The sequence below is a fragment of the Cydia amplana genome, chromosome 11 (assembly GCF_948474715.1).
Source record: "Cydia amplana chromosome 11, ilCydAmpl1.1, whole genome shotgun sequence".
Classification (NCBI taxonomy): Eukaryota; Metazoa; Arthropoda; class Insecta; order Lepidoptera; family Tortricidae; genus Cydia; species Cydia amplana.
The window spans coordinates 17797399-17811513 of record NC_086079.1 but is presented as its reverse complement, the minus strand read 5'-3'; positions in this window follow the sequence as shown (position 1 = coordinate 17811513).

Genomic DNA, 14115 nt, shown 5'->3' with positions numbered 1-14115 from the left:
GCTCCTTCTATGACAACCGTCAGATACTGGTTTAACGAGTTTAAGCGGGGGAGAACAACCGTCTTTGATGAGGATCGCCCAGGCCGCCCAATTGAGGTGACTACAGACGATATGGTTAAGAAAATTGAAAATATCGTTTTAGCCGACCGCCGAATTGAACTTCGAGAAATCGTTGATGCTGTAAATGTTCCAATCGAGCGGGTACAAAACATATTAGAAGAAAAATTGGGTATGAAGACAGTATCGGCGAGGTGGGTGCCGCGTTTACTCACGGAGGAGCAAAAACGGAACCGACTAACTACTTCGGAGCAGTGTTTGGCCGTGTTCAAACGTAACCCGAAGGAGTTTCTGCGTCGTTTCGTGACCGTAGACGAAACGTGGGTCACCACTACCCCCCGGAAATGAAAGGGCAGTCGATTTTACCGGGTGAACCTGCGCGAAAGATAGCAAAAATCGTTCCATCGGCTGGAAAGGTCATGGCGACCGTTTTTTGGGATTCGCAGGGTATTATACATATTGAGTTCTTAGAAAAGGGGAAAACGATAACAGGGCAGTACTATGCCAATTTATTGGATGAATTTGACGCTGGGTTGAAGGACAAACGACCCCATTTAAAAAATAAAAAAGTACTGTCTCATCACGACAACGCACCAGCTCATTCGTCTAGAGTTGTGATGGCTAAATTAACACAATTACGCTACGCCCTATTGCCTTACCCCCCGTATTCTCCAGATTTGACCCCATGCGATTTATTTTTGTTTCCCAACCTGAAAAAATGGCTCGGTGGTAAGCGATTTGGATCAAATGACGAAGTCATTGCCGCCACAGAGGCCTATTTTAATGACTTTCCGAAATCATACTTTTTGGATGGTTTATTGAAGCTTGAATATAGGTGGAACAAGTGTATAGAGTTAAAAGGAGACTATGAAGAAAAATAAATGCATATAAACAAAAACAACTGATTATTTTTTTCATAAACGGGTACTTATCAAACAGCCCTCGTATATTCGTGTTAGCTTAAACAGACCCGTCTCCAAAAACAGCACCCGTTCACGAGTACGACGCGTATCTCAGCCATCGCCTCCCTCAACCTTCATTCGGGAAAGTGGCGACCCGATCAACGACGCCACCGTAAGCAAAGACTTTTAAGCGAGCATGACATGTTCAAGCTACCGGCCTATATTAATATTAAAATAGTGATAACACTTAGCTGTGAGACACAGCATTTTGTGCTCGTATGTTACATAAATGACGGTATAGCTTCACATAATTACTAGCCTAAATTGACTTAGAGATGTAAAGGTCTCTAAGTGTCCGAATCATTAAAAATATAAGTATGTACAATAAAATAAAAATAATAAAATGAATAAATACTTAGGGATGTAAAGGTCTCCAAGTGTCAGAATCATTAAAAATAAAATAAATAATTACTTAGAGATGTATAAGGTCTCCAAGTGTCCAAAACTAAAATTAAATTAAACAATATAATCAAGCGAGAACATGATTGTCTCATGTGTCAATTCTACTGGACACTAGCATATTTAATTTACAATGAAAAAACAATATTTATTGAACTCTTATCATACTTGGTGCTGATAGCACCAGCGCATCTTCATGAGTCCTGGACGCTCGGAGCAGAACCGGTCGTCCATCCGCGGCCGCGCCCGCGCACCGCGCCCCGCGCACCGCGTACGCCATTATCTCACCAACCGCGACACACGAAACACGACGGCTCGCGCCCGTCCCGCTCGCGATAGACTGTACGCGCCGCGCTCTGATTTATTGTAACGGTCAATTGGTAGTTTTTAATATATTTTTGCATAAGTTTTACAGTCCACTTATTTCTCTCCAGTAGCTAGACCAACATATGGTCCTTAAACGCCGTAGTAGATGACAGTGGACCGTTACAAGCGCGATTTGAAATAAAATCGTTAATATCGCATCCGTCGTTCGAAGCATACAACTACAATCGCCCGTCTTCAGTTGTCTTCGAGATTGCTACATAAATAAAACTGAGGTCTTCGCCGTGATCATCATAACTTCAAAGTGCACGGCCCCTGCAGAACAGCATTATCTTGGATCTATAAGCAACACCGGGTGAAAAACGAGTGCAAACATCATAAAAATCACGGACAGGAAAATCACCAGGATTGGAGCTCACTACCTACCGGCTTACAACTACGGATAGCATAACTGTGAGATCATTCCAATATTTCCCTTATTTTAGTTTGCATTCCTATAAAAATACATTAGCTTTTAAAATCTTTCCATTAAAATTACAATCAAAACAAACCATTAAAAGTGCTTCGATCTTAGTTCATAGTTGCATGTTAAAGTTATATTGTTCAGTCTTTCAAAGCTTTATTTTCAACTTCCATCATTATTTTCGTCATTTTTGCAAAGTAATTTAATTAGAAATCAAAATTGTAATCATAATTATTTTTCAAAATATAAAGTGGGTTGGTCGAGAAACGCGTTTTAGATCCTTACGATTTTTTAATAGCAATTTCATTATCAGCTCATCACATATAAAAATTTAAGCGCCTGCGAAAAGTTACGAGCAAAGTTGAGGATAGTGTTGCTATTTTTTTTCAATTAGGTACGAGTAACATATTGCTTAGAGCACTTAGTAATTTCATTTCACTTATTGTCTTTTCAATTTTTCACTGCATAATGAATACAGAAGCACGCTGCAAAGAATTAATTAAGAAACGTGGTACAGTTAAAGCTAAGCTTACGCAATTTACTGCTTATTTAGCAACAGCTAAATCTTGTGAACAATTGAGCGAACCACAATTGGTCGAATTAGACCTACGCATAAATAAAATAGATGCTTTATATGAGTCATACGACACGTTTCAGGGCGAGTTGGAGCAGCTAGTGGAGGACCCCAGCGAGCTGTATACCGATCGAGAGCAGTTTGAAGGGACTTATTACCACGAGCTAGCGACCGCACGGGAGTTGTTGGAGCGACATCGTAGTCAGCGGGCTAAGGAGTACGCTGGCGCCAGGTCTGAGGTAGGTTCCGATGAGTGCCCGACTGTCATATCATGTAGACAAAGTAACGTACGTCTGCCAAAAATAAACCTACCACATTTTAGCGGCGGCTGTCAAAATTGGTTGGAATTTAAAGATATTTACGTCTCATTAATTCATACGGAGAAAAGCATAGATGATATCAATAAATTCCACTACCTTCGTGCTTCTCTTCACGGAAGTGCGGCCATAGTGATACGTAGCTTAGATTTCAGAGCAGAAAATTATAATGCAGCATGGAAACTGCTATGCGATAGGTACGACAACAAACAATTATTGGTAAATAATCATGTTCAAGCTCTTTTCAACATAGACCCGATTCACCGGGAGTCTTGTCAAGGTCTTCGTCAAATAGTTGACACCGCAAATAAAAATCTTAGAGCATTGGCTACCCTTGATCAGCCAGTTAATCATTGGGACACATTAGTCATTCATATAATGTCCTCCAAGTTAGACAACATTACCAGTAGAAAATGGGAGGAGCATAGGAACTCATTGTCAGAGCCTCCTTCACTTGACAACTTTCTTACATTTTTGAGTAACAGGTGTAATCTTCTTGAAACATTAGAAGAATCCAAAAACAATAAGTCCAAGGCAGAGGCGTCAGTCAGTAAGCCTAAAAGTTTCCTAGCCTCTTCAAGTCAACATGATACTGCAAAAAATCATATTAAACCTTGTCCTTTGTGTAACAAGACCCACTATATCTTTAATTGTGACACCTTCAGAGCCTTGCCGATTGACGAACGTTGGAATAAGGCCAAAGAGTATAAAGTGTGCCTTAACTGCCTGCGCCCGGGACATCATGAGTCGAAATGCAGTCTTAGTCATTGTAAATATTGCAAGGTCAGGCACAATACGTTGTTGCACAAGCATAACGACACAAATGCCCCGGCAGAACATGTAGCATTGTCGGCAAACAATCACGTCGTGGGTAACGTATCGCCACATGTATTTCTTTCCACAGCTCTGGTGAAGGTCAGTGACAGCAAGGGTCAGTTGCACACAGTGAGAATCATGCTAGATAATTGCAGCACAGCAAATTACATTTCGCAGAGTTTGACTAATAAGCTATCATTGCCAACACGTCCTATTATTTGTAAAACTTCTGGTCTAAACGATCAACAGTCGAAAAGTGTACAGGCTTGCTCTCTTCATATGGAGTCTCGTGATGGAACTTTTAAGACAGACATTGATTGTTACATATTGCCAAAAGTTACACAACCCATTCCTGATCAATTTTTAGACGTTAATGAAATACCAATACCTTCAGGACTTTGTTTAGCTGACCCATCTTATTATGAACCGTCTTCAATTAATCTTCTTGTCGGTGCTCAAATCTTTTGGGCTGTACTTGGTTCGGGGCGTGTAGATCTTGGAAAACAAAATCCACTCCTTGCGGAAACAAAACTTGGCTGGCTTGTCGTAGGAGCTTTGTGTCAGCCAAGTCTTAATAAACGTCATAATCCTGTTTGTTTCTTTCTTAATGACCAGCAAACGGGCATAGATCTTACTCCATTTTGGGAGCTTGACACAATACCTTCAAAACATAATCTCACTGTAGACGAAAATACATGTGAACAAACCTTTACCACTACAACAAAACGCGATGAAGAGGGACGCTTTGTAGTCACTTTGCCGTTGAAGGAGTCACCAGACGTATTGGGAAGCTCTTTCGAACTGGCTAGACGCAGGTTCCTTTCCTTAGAGCGAAAGTTTGATAGGGACCCTTTATTTAGAGAGCGGTACAGTGAGTTTATGACTGAATATGAAACCTTAGGTCACATGAGCGAAAGTTTTCATGACCCTTCGCGACCATCATACTTTCTACCACACCATGGAATTTTGAGGGAATCTAGCACAACTACCAAGCTGCGGGCGGTCTTTGACGCGTCTGCTGCCACCACGTCTGGAAAGTCCCTAAACGACATCCAGTTAGTAGGTCCTAGAATTCAAGATGATTTATTCTCTATCCTACTTAGATTCCGGCAACATAGGTATGTAGTGTCTGCGGACATAGAGAAAATGTACCGACAAATCCTTGTTGACGAGGATCAACGGTCTCTTCAAAAGATTCTTTGGCGATCTAACCCCTCGCAACCCATAAAAATTTACACACTTAATACTGTGACTTATGGTACAGCGTTGGCTCCTTATCTTAGCACACGCTGTCTTCTCCAATTGGCGCAGGAATCTTCAGACAAGCAAACTCAAGATGCAATATCTAAAGACTTTTACGTAGATGACTTCCTGTCAGGGTCACATTCAATTGCTGATACCGTGTCTCTGTGTCAAAAGGTCACAGACACTCTTCGCTCAGCAAAATTCAATCTTAGAAAGTGGCAATCCAATAGTGAACAAGTTTTGAAGCAAATCAATAATGAACCTTCTCTTAATCATACGGTTAACTTAAGCGAAAAAGAATTGTCAAAGACACTTGGCATTAACTGGCATTGTACTCAAGATACTTTAACTTTTCAAATAAACATTACAGTTCCTTCCGTAGTCACCAAACGCACTATATTATCAGCCATAGCACAGGTATTTGACCCTATTGGTTTAGTTACACCTTGCATTGTAGAAGCTAAAATTTTAATGCAAAGGTTGTGGGTGGACAAAATTGATTGGGATCAGCCTCTTACAGGCAGCTTACTTGCATCATGGAACAATTTTGCGAAATCACTTCCTAACCTAAATAATGTAAAGATACCAAGATGGATATCATGTGAATCATCTGCTTCAATTGAGTTCCACACTTTTACTGATGCGTCAGAAAAAGCATATGGAGCGTGCCTTTATGTCCGCTCCGTGGCCGGGGATGGCTCTGTGTGTGTGCGTCTTCTGGCCTCTAAAAGCAAAATCGCACCCATCAAGGCCACGACCATCCCTCGCCTTGAACTTTGTGCAGCATTGTTGGGAGCAAGACTGTGTACGAAGGTCCTGGAGTCAATGACTATGAAACCAGAACGTTGCATATTTTGGTGCGACTCCATGATTGTCCTTGGTTGGTTAAAATCATCTCCGGCTCTTCTAAGGCCATTCGTAAAAAACCGTATCTCCGAGATACAAGATAGCTTTCAACCGGAATGTTGGCGTTACGTTCCTTCTAAGGAAAATTCAGCTGATCTCGTGTCTCGGGGTCTTGATGCGGATCTTATACAAACCGCGTCTTTATGGTGGTCAGGGCCGCCTTTTTTAGCGTCAGATCCTTCACATTGGCCGACTGCACCTGGTTCTGAAGGTGAAACCACATTACCAGAGATTATAACTCATAAATCATTCGTCATTACTTCATCAAATTCAGATGACACCAATGCCATTCAAACCTTGATAAATAATCGCTCAGATTATGCAAAGATACAGCGGGTAATTGCCTACATAAATAGATTCACGTACAACTGTCGAAATGCTAGTAATAAAAAACATGGTTACCTTAGTGCATCTGAATTATCTGCTGCATCTACTCTGATCCTTCGCATGTCTCAGCAAACTGCCTTTCCTGAAGATTATGAATTGCTGAAATTTGGAAAGGAGTTATCAAAACAAAGTCGACTTAAATCTTTGTCCCCATTTTACGACTCTGGCCTTATCAGAGTTGGCGGTCGACTTAGTAATTCATTTTACGATTACGGTGTTAAGCACCCTATAATTGTTTGTTGTAAGCAACCTATAATAAGGCTCTTAGTTAGGATGTTGCATCTCCGCGCCCTCCATGCAGGTCCTCAGTTACTTATGTCAATCTTACGTCAAACCTACTGGCCTCTTGGGGGTCTTAACTTAGTAAAGCATACTGTTCGACAATGTATCCGCTGCATTAGGCTTAAAGCAGAAACAATTCAACCTGTAATGGGAAACTTACCAAAGGAGCGGTTACATCTTGAATTTCCATTTATCGAAACAGGCACTGATTACGCAGGACCCATTTTGATAGCCGATCGCAAGGGTAGAGGCTGCAAGCTCGTGAAAGCTTATATTTGTATTTTCGTTTGCTTAGCGACACGGGCACTTCATTTGGAGCTTGTCTCTGACCTTACTAAAGAAGCTTTTATTGCAGCGCTCGATCGGTTTATAGCTCGTCGAGGGAAGCCGAGAACCATATTCTCGGACAATGGTACTACCTTTGTTGGCGCTGCCAACGAGCTCGCTAACGTGCTGAATCAAGATTTAGCTAAGGATAGGGCCACTGAAGGTATTAACTTCTCTTTTATTCCCGCGTACACTCCTCATTTTGGCGGCTTATGGGAGTCCGCTGTAAAGTCGGTCAAGCATCATTTACGTAGAGTGTTGGGCCTTACGCATCTAACCTTTGAAGAGGTTTCAACATGCCTCAGTCAGGTCGAAGCAATTTTAAATTCACGACCTCTTACCCCCCTTTCCGACGACCCCTCTGACCTAACACCCCTTACTCCGTCTCACTTCCTTATTGGGAGATCTCTCACGTCTGTGCCACATCGTCAAGTCTCCAGCCAGAACATCTCAAGTCTCCAAAGGTTCCATCGCATAGAAGTTCTCAAACAGCACTTTTGGAATCGTTTCTCAAACGAATATATCTTCAACCTTCAGCAGAGAACGAAATGGCGCCATTCAAGAGGAAAGCTTGAAGTTGGAACCATGGTGGTAGTGAAGGAGAACAACCAACCGCCTCTCATGTGGTTGATGGGCCGTATCGTCAACGTGCTACCTGGGAAAGATGGAGTCGCCAGAGTAGCAGACATCAAGACAAAGAAGGGAATCATACGTCGAGCCTTTAATACAATATGCCCTCTTCCGATCTACAGTCTTGAAGACAATGGGTCTTCAACGCCGGGAGTATATGGTGCTGATAGCACCAGCGCATCTTCATGAGTCCTGGACGCTCGGAGCAGAACCGGTCGTCCATCCGCGGCCGCGCCCGCGCACCGCGCCCCGCGCACCGCGTACGCCATTATCTCACCAACCGCGACACACGAAACACGACGGCTCGCGCCCGTCCCGCTCGCGATAGACTGTACGCGCCGCGCTCTGATTTATTGTAACGGTCAATTGGTAGTTTTTAATATATTTTTGCATAAGTTTTACAGTCCACTTATTTCTCTCCAGTAGCTAGACCAACAAGCGAAATCGAAATCAAGCTACAGGCTTAAAGGCATCTCTATCGTGTATAAAATCATTTACAGTGTAGTACGCCTTACTTAAAAAGGAGCGCTTAATGTGTGACTTAAATTTGGTACCTAAGTGGTAAATTCGCTATGTCAGTAGGGACTTTGTTATAAAAACGTGTACAGTTCCCGACGAAAGACGTACTAACCTTACGGAATCCGAAATCCGGTTTTAGTCGGATACAAACAAAAACAGGATACATCGAGATGACTATTAGACAAGAAACACGCTACTCATGACATGACATGACGATATTGTCGATATCGTAATTATCATCATCAAACTGTTGTTCTCTTATCGCTTGTATGATCGGCTTTATCGTGTATTATTACATGAAAACAACGCCATGTATTGCCTGGCTTATCCTCTTAAAGACCAGCTATACAATTGAAAAATACATGCCACTGAAATATGAACCTATTGAGTCGGAAATAGAGTTGATTTTGTTTTGTTTGAAAACTGAACGTAACGAAAAAAAGCAACTGTTCCAATTAATTTGGCAATGGCCAATGGCATTCAATTTAGCTTCTTCAAAACGATTTATACTATAGGTAACATAGGGAACAAATAAAATTATTTTATTAAGTATTTTAAATTGTTATTTACCTAATCTATACCTAAACTAAGTAAACACATACTTTAGGCAATACATTTTAGTAGTAGTAGGTTACTTACAACAGTGGACGTTGGGATCCAGGAAGCAGTCACTTGCACGCGAAGCAAGTGCATTTGGGGTACTTTTATTTTTATGGGTACCTTTTAAGTCTCATATACAAAAGTGTAGGAAAGCCCAGCATGTTAATTACGATGCACGAAAACAAGGAATTGCATTGTTATGCAATCCCTTGTTTTCGTGCATCGTAATCTCCCCCAAAGGAGAAAAAAAATTCTTTGGCACCAAACACTCATTTTGATGAGCGTCATATCCACATGCTTCGGCGACTACACAAAAACGAAATAGGGATGGCGAACCAAAAGAAAGCAAAACAAGAAACAAGGGCCGCTCTTTTCTAAGAATATTAAGATTCAATAAAGGAGAAGGAAACCGGCAAAAACCTCTTAATCGAAGTTTTTGTATAGGCTGAAAGCCGGAACTTGTTTCCCCTTAAGTACACGTGTTGTGGAGACCGATTCGCCTTCAACAATTTGATTATGGTTTCAGGTTATTTTGACACGACCTTGAATCTTCATATCATATCATATCATTTATTCCATTGTAATCATGTTCATTTGTACATTGGGCAAGTAGGTACATGATACCCTAGGTAGGGTGTACAATATAGGATTTTAACTTATACATAATTTTAATTTCGAAAAATATTAAATGTCAAAGAAATAAATAATAATAAAGTAAGACTAATCCATGCATAAAAGTTATTCACATAATCATTAATAATCATAAATCATAGTCGTTCTAAAAATAAATTTTCTTATCGTTAGAAAGCGTTTTCTGATTGTAATTACTTCAAACAGAGACGTCACTTTTGACACTGACAAATCGTATCCACTATGGAGGGTAGAGGTACACTGGTAAGAAATGTCTTATGGGAGAACTGTCGCTAAAGTGTCCAGCTGGCAGCTGTAGATTATAGTTCGAAATCTCTCCGGCGGCGCTGGGGTAGCACAAGGACAGGACGTTAACTTAGACAATCGCAGTTTGGCGAGGAATATAACTTGTTACAAAATTGTTGTGTACTTTATGATAAATAAAAAAAAAGACGTGATTGACGGAGTGAAGTGCGCTGTCAGTGATTGGAATTTTTTTATTATGACAAAAAAATTCGCACTAATTGGTCTCATCAATCAGAATAGGCCTCAAGGGCAAGTTATTCTACGTTAAGTACCTCGCGTGTTTTGAAAACTTGAACTCTTTGTTGAAAACTCTCACGTAGCTCTTAAGTATGAATAATGGTATTTATGGATGCTTCCTACGGAGCATATTAAATTTAAGGGCGAAAGTAATTTATGGAGTTTAATCTTGATTAAATATTCTCAGATCTGGGGGCACGGCAGTGCACCCGCCAAGTCGAGCGCGAAGCAAACACTGCCGTACCATCCTTTACTGGAACCAATTCGCCGCATTTTCAGGACCCTATTTGAGAACCTCTGGATAAGACCAGAACGCAGAAATTTTTGTTATCCAGTAAGCTATAATCACATACTTAAAATCCAAAATTTCAAGTCTGTAGGTCATTTAGTTCCGAAGTTAAGCGAAAGCAAAGTTTCGCATTTATGACACTCATTCATTCACTCACTCATGATCATCAGAGTAGAACTAGTACTTCCCATAAACTCAGAGAGCTGAAATTTGGTACAGAGTTAGGGTTTAATGGTCACATAAAGGGAAAATCTAAAAATATTGCAATATCAGTCACGTTTTAAAGATCTAAGAACTGCATAAGTAAGTTTGTAATCCCATATAAATATATGATATTACAAAGTGACTGTTGCAGTTCATACAAATAGTAGGTAAAGTAAAGGTACACTACGATGTACGATGTGAGTATGAATGAAGATATGTTTAGTTATGATATGTGTATACATAGTATGGGTATGAGTACCCGAAAAGAAGGACTGCCTACAAAAAGAGATGAGATCCCATCAAAAACATTACATGTAAAAAGGTGCAAGACTCGCAACGCTTCTACTACAAAAGTTTTGAGATGTAATGTGAAACCAAGTCGGTTATTTTAATCAGTGCCAGGGGGTGTTAACACCGTATCAATAAGATATCTTTAATTTGTAATACATATAATGACTTGGCAATCGCACATAATGCTTTACTCGTACCGTACTCGTAAATATGTGTAATGCTCAAACTGCAATTAGCGCTAGCGTTATGTTCAATTAGAATTATTTTTAATAGGTGACGATGATCCTTTTGTCATTAAGCAGCCGTGCGATGCCCAAGTCATTATATGTATTACAAATTAAAGATATCTTATTGATACGGTTTTAACACCCCCTGGCACTGATTAAAATAACCGACTTGGTTTCACATTACATTTCAAAACTTTTTTGTAGTAGAAGCGTTGCGAGACTTGCACCTTTTTACATGTAATGTTTTTGATGGGATTAAGTTTACCCTAAAACCGTAACACTTTCAGGAAAGATGAATGAGTTAATTTTGTATAGGGGGCTGTTATTCTAAACCTTAATCTTATTATGTTGAATATGTAGGTCACGCCGAAACACTTTAATCACAATCACAAAAGTATATAACATTCAATTTGTTGCGATTTTGAAGTTGGTCCAATAATAAAAAAATACAGATGGACAGAAAAATCTTTTCCCATAATATTTTCTCGGAAACGTTTGTAATTGTCATGTTAGTTTAGTCTCAGTACTCTAACTGCCGTATTCGAACTTCAAGATATTCACAAGAGACGACACGTACTAGATCCATTTCAACTAGTTCTCTTTTGCAGCTCAATTCGGGCAACCAATGTCACTTTTACATCAGATAGTGTTAGATATATATTAGATGTGAATTGGATCTCTAAGTAATATCTTGTGGAAATCGTTCAAGAGTATCTCCAGAATCGCAGAAATGTCAAATTTGACAGGTTATATCTTAAACATATCGTTATCGTATCTTGGCGATGTCTAAAAGATATCTAATAGATGTCTATTACAAAATCCGAATCGGGCCCTAAGTATAACGCATAGCTTTTTAATTCGTACGAGGGCAAAACTGAAAGTTTTCAAACCACAGTACTCAAATTTAACATAAATGATAACCGAATGAAATATACCTCAGAAATATTTTAGATGGTGTTATATATGTTCATAAACTAAATGTCAGTTTTTGTTATATGATCTTTAAGTAACACATTATAAGAAATGTCACTGTTACCTATTTCTTTATTTAATTCACATGCATAAACTTACAGCTAGGGAAGCCAAAACGCTTATGCGGTAGGGACAAATATATGAATAGGCTGATCATTTGATATCAACCGTAAGCTGGGGGTTTATTTTGAATCGTGAGGAAACATTGAACGTACGAGCGAGATGCATAGAAAGTAAGTTACGTTCACGCAAGTAAGCCCATTTTACCAGTATGTTATAAATGCGAAAGTGTGTCTGTCTGTCTGTCTGTTACCTCTTCACGCTTAACCCGCTGAACCGATTTAGTTGAAATTTGGTATACAGACACTTTGAGTTCCGGGAAAGGACATAGGACTTTTTATCCCATAACTCACCCCAAGGGGGTGAAAAGGGGGGTGGAAATTTGTATGGGGAATCAATAACCGCTTAAACGATGTAGCTGTTGGGAAGGATATAGAATAGTTTTATAAACTTACAGCTAGGGATGCCAAAACGCTTATGCGGTAGAGACAAATATATGAATAGGCTGATCATTTGATGTCAACCGTAAGCCGTGGGTTTATTTTGAATCGTGAGGAAACATTGAACGTACGAGCGAGATGCATAGAAAGTAAGTTACGTTCACGCAAGTAAGCCCATTTTACCAGTATGTTATAAATGCGAAAGTGTGTCTGTCTGTCTGTTACCTCTTCACGCTTAAACGGCTGAACCGATTTAGTTGAAATTTAGTATACAGACACTTTGAGTTCCGGGAAAGGACATAGGACTTTTTATCCCATAACTCACCCCAAGGGGGTGAAAAGGGGGGTGGAAATTTGTATGGGGAATCAATAACCGCTTAAACGATGTAGATGAAACTTGGTATGCGGATAGTTGGAGCTGTTGGGAAGGATATAGAATAGTTTTATAAATTTACAGCTAGGGATGCCAAAACGCTTATGCGGTAGAGACAAATATATGAATAGGCTGATCATTTGATGTCAACCGTAAGCCGTGTGTTTATTTTGAATCGTGAGGAAACATTGAACGTACGAGCGAGATGCATAGGAAGTAAGTTACGTTCACATAAGTAAGCCCATTTTACCAGTATGTTATAAATGCGAAAGTGTGTCTGTCTGTCTGTCTGTTACCTCTTCACGCTTAACCCGCTGAACCGATTTAGTTGAAATTTGGTATACAGACACTTTGAGTTCCGGGAAAGGACATAGGACTTTTTATCCCATAACTCACCCCAAGGGGGTGAAAAGGGGGGTGGAAATTTGTATGGGGAATCAATAACCGCTTAAACGATTTAGATGAAACTTGGTATGCGGATAGTTGGAGCTGTTGGGAAGGATATAGAATAGTTATTATTCCCGAAATCATCCCTTAAGGGTGTAAAAAATGGGGTGGAAATTTATAGAGTGAACCAATTTGGGGATGAAAAGAAGGATGAATAAAAAGCAGATTAGTTTAAAAAGTAAGGTACCCAAATTACTTATTCCACGCAGATGAAGTCGCGGGCAAAAGCTACGTAGTATATAAGTGTCATATTATTTATTCGAAAGTGAAAATAAAGTGTATTGGTAAATTTATCAAAAGAATCTCGCACATCGGTAAAAAAAATGGAGAAAGTTCTTAATATAAATGGCGCTGGTATTTTATTTATATTGCACACGATATTTTGTGACGTTGTGGCCTAACTCTTTCACCTACGAATATTTTTTTATTTTTTATTTATTAACCGCCTTCAAAAAAAAAACAAGGTTCTCAGGTTGACCCGTATGTATGTATGTATGTATGTTTGTTCGCGATTATCTCGCGTTTGGCTGAACCAATTTTGATGCGGTTTTCAGAAAAGTGTTTATTACATTCTAGATCTGAGTAAGTGCAGTTCTTCGTTGTCTAAAATATTAGTTCTCTAAAATTTTGGTTTGGCACCGACTTCAAAAACTTAGTAATTACCCTGGATGGTTATTAATTTTGTGCTTTTCAGTGGGTTGGTTTTTTGAAGGCGGTTCCCTTTTTTTAAAGAAATCAAATTACAAATTACAGGATAAAATTTAAAGAAACAATATTCACCACAATGGTCCCGCACTTTGAGTTAAACTTTTGCAAAGATATTTTAATTAT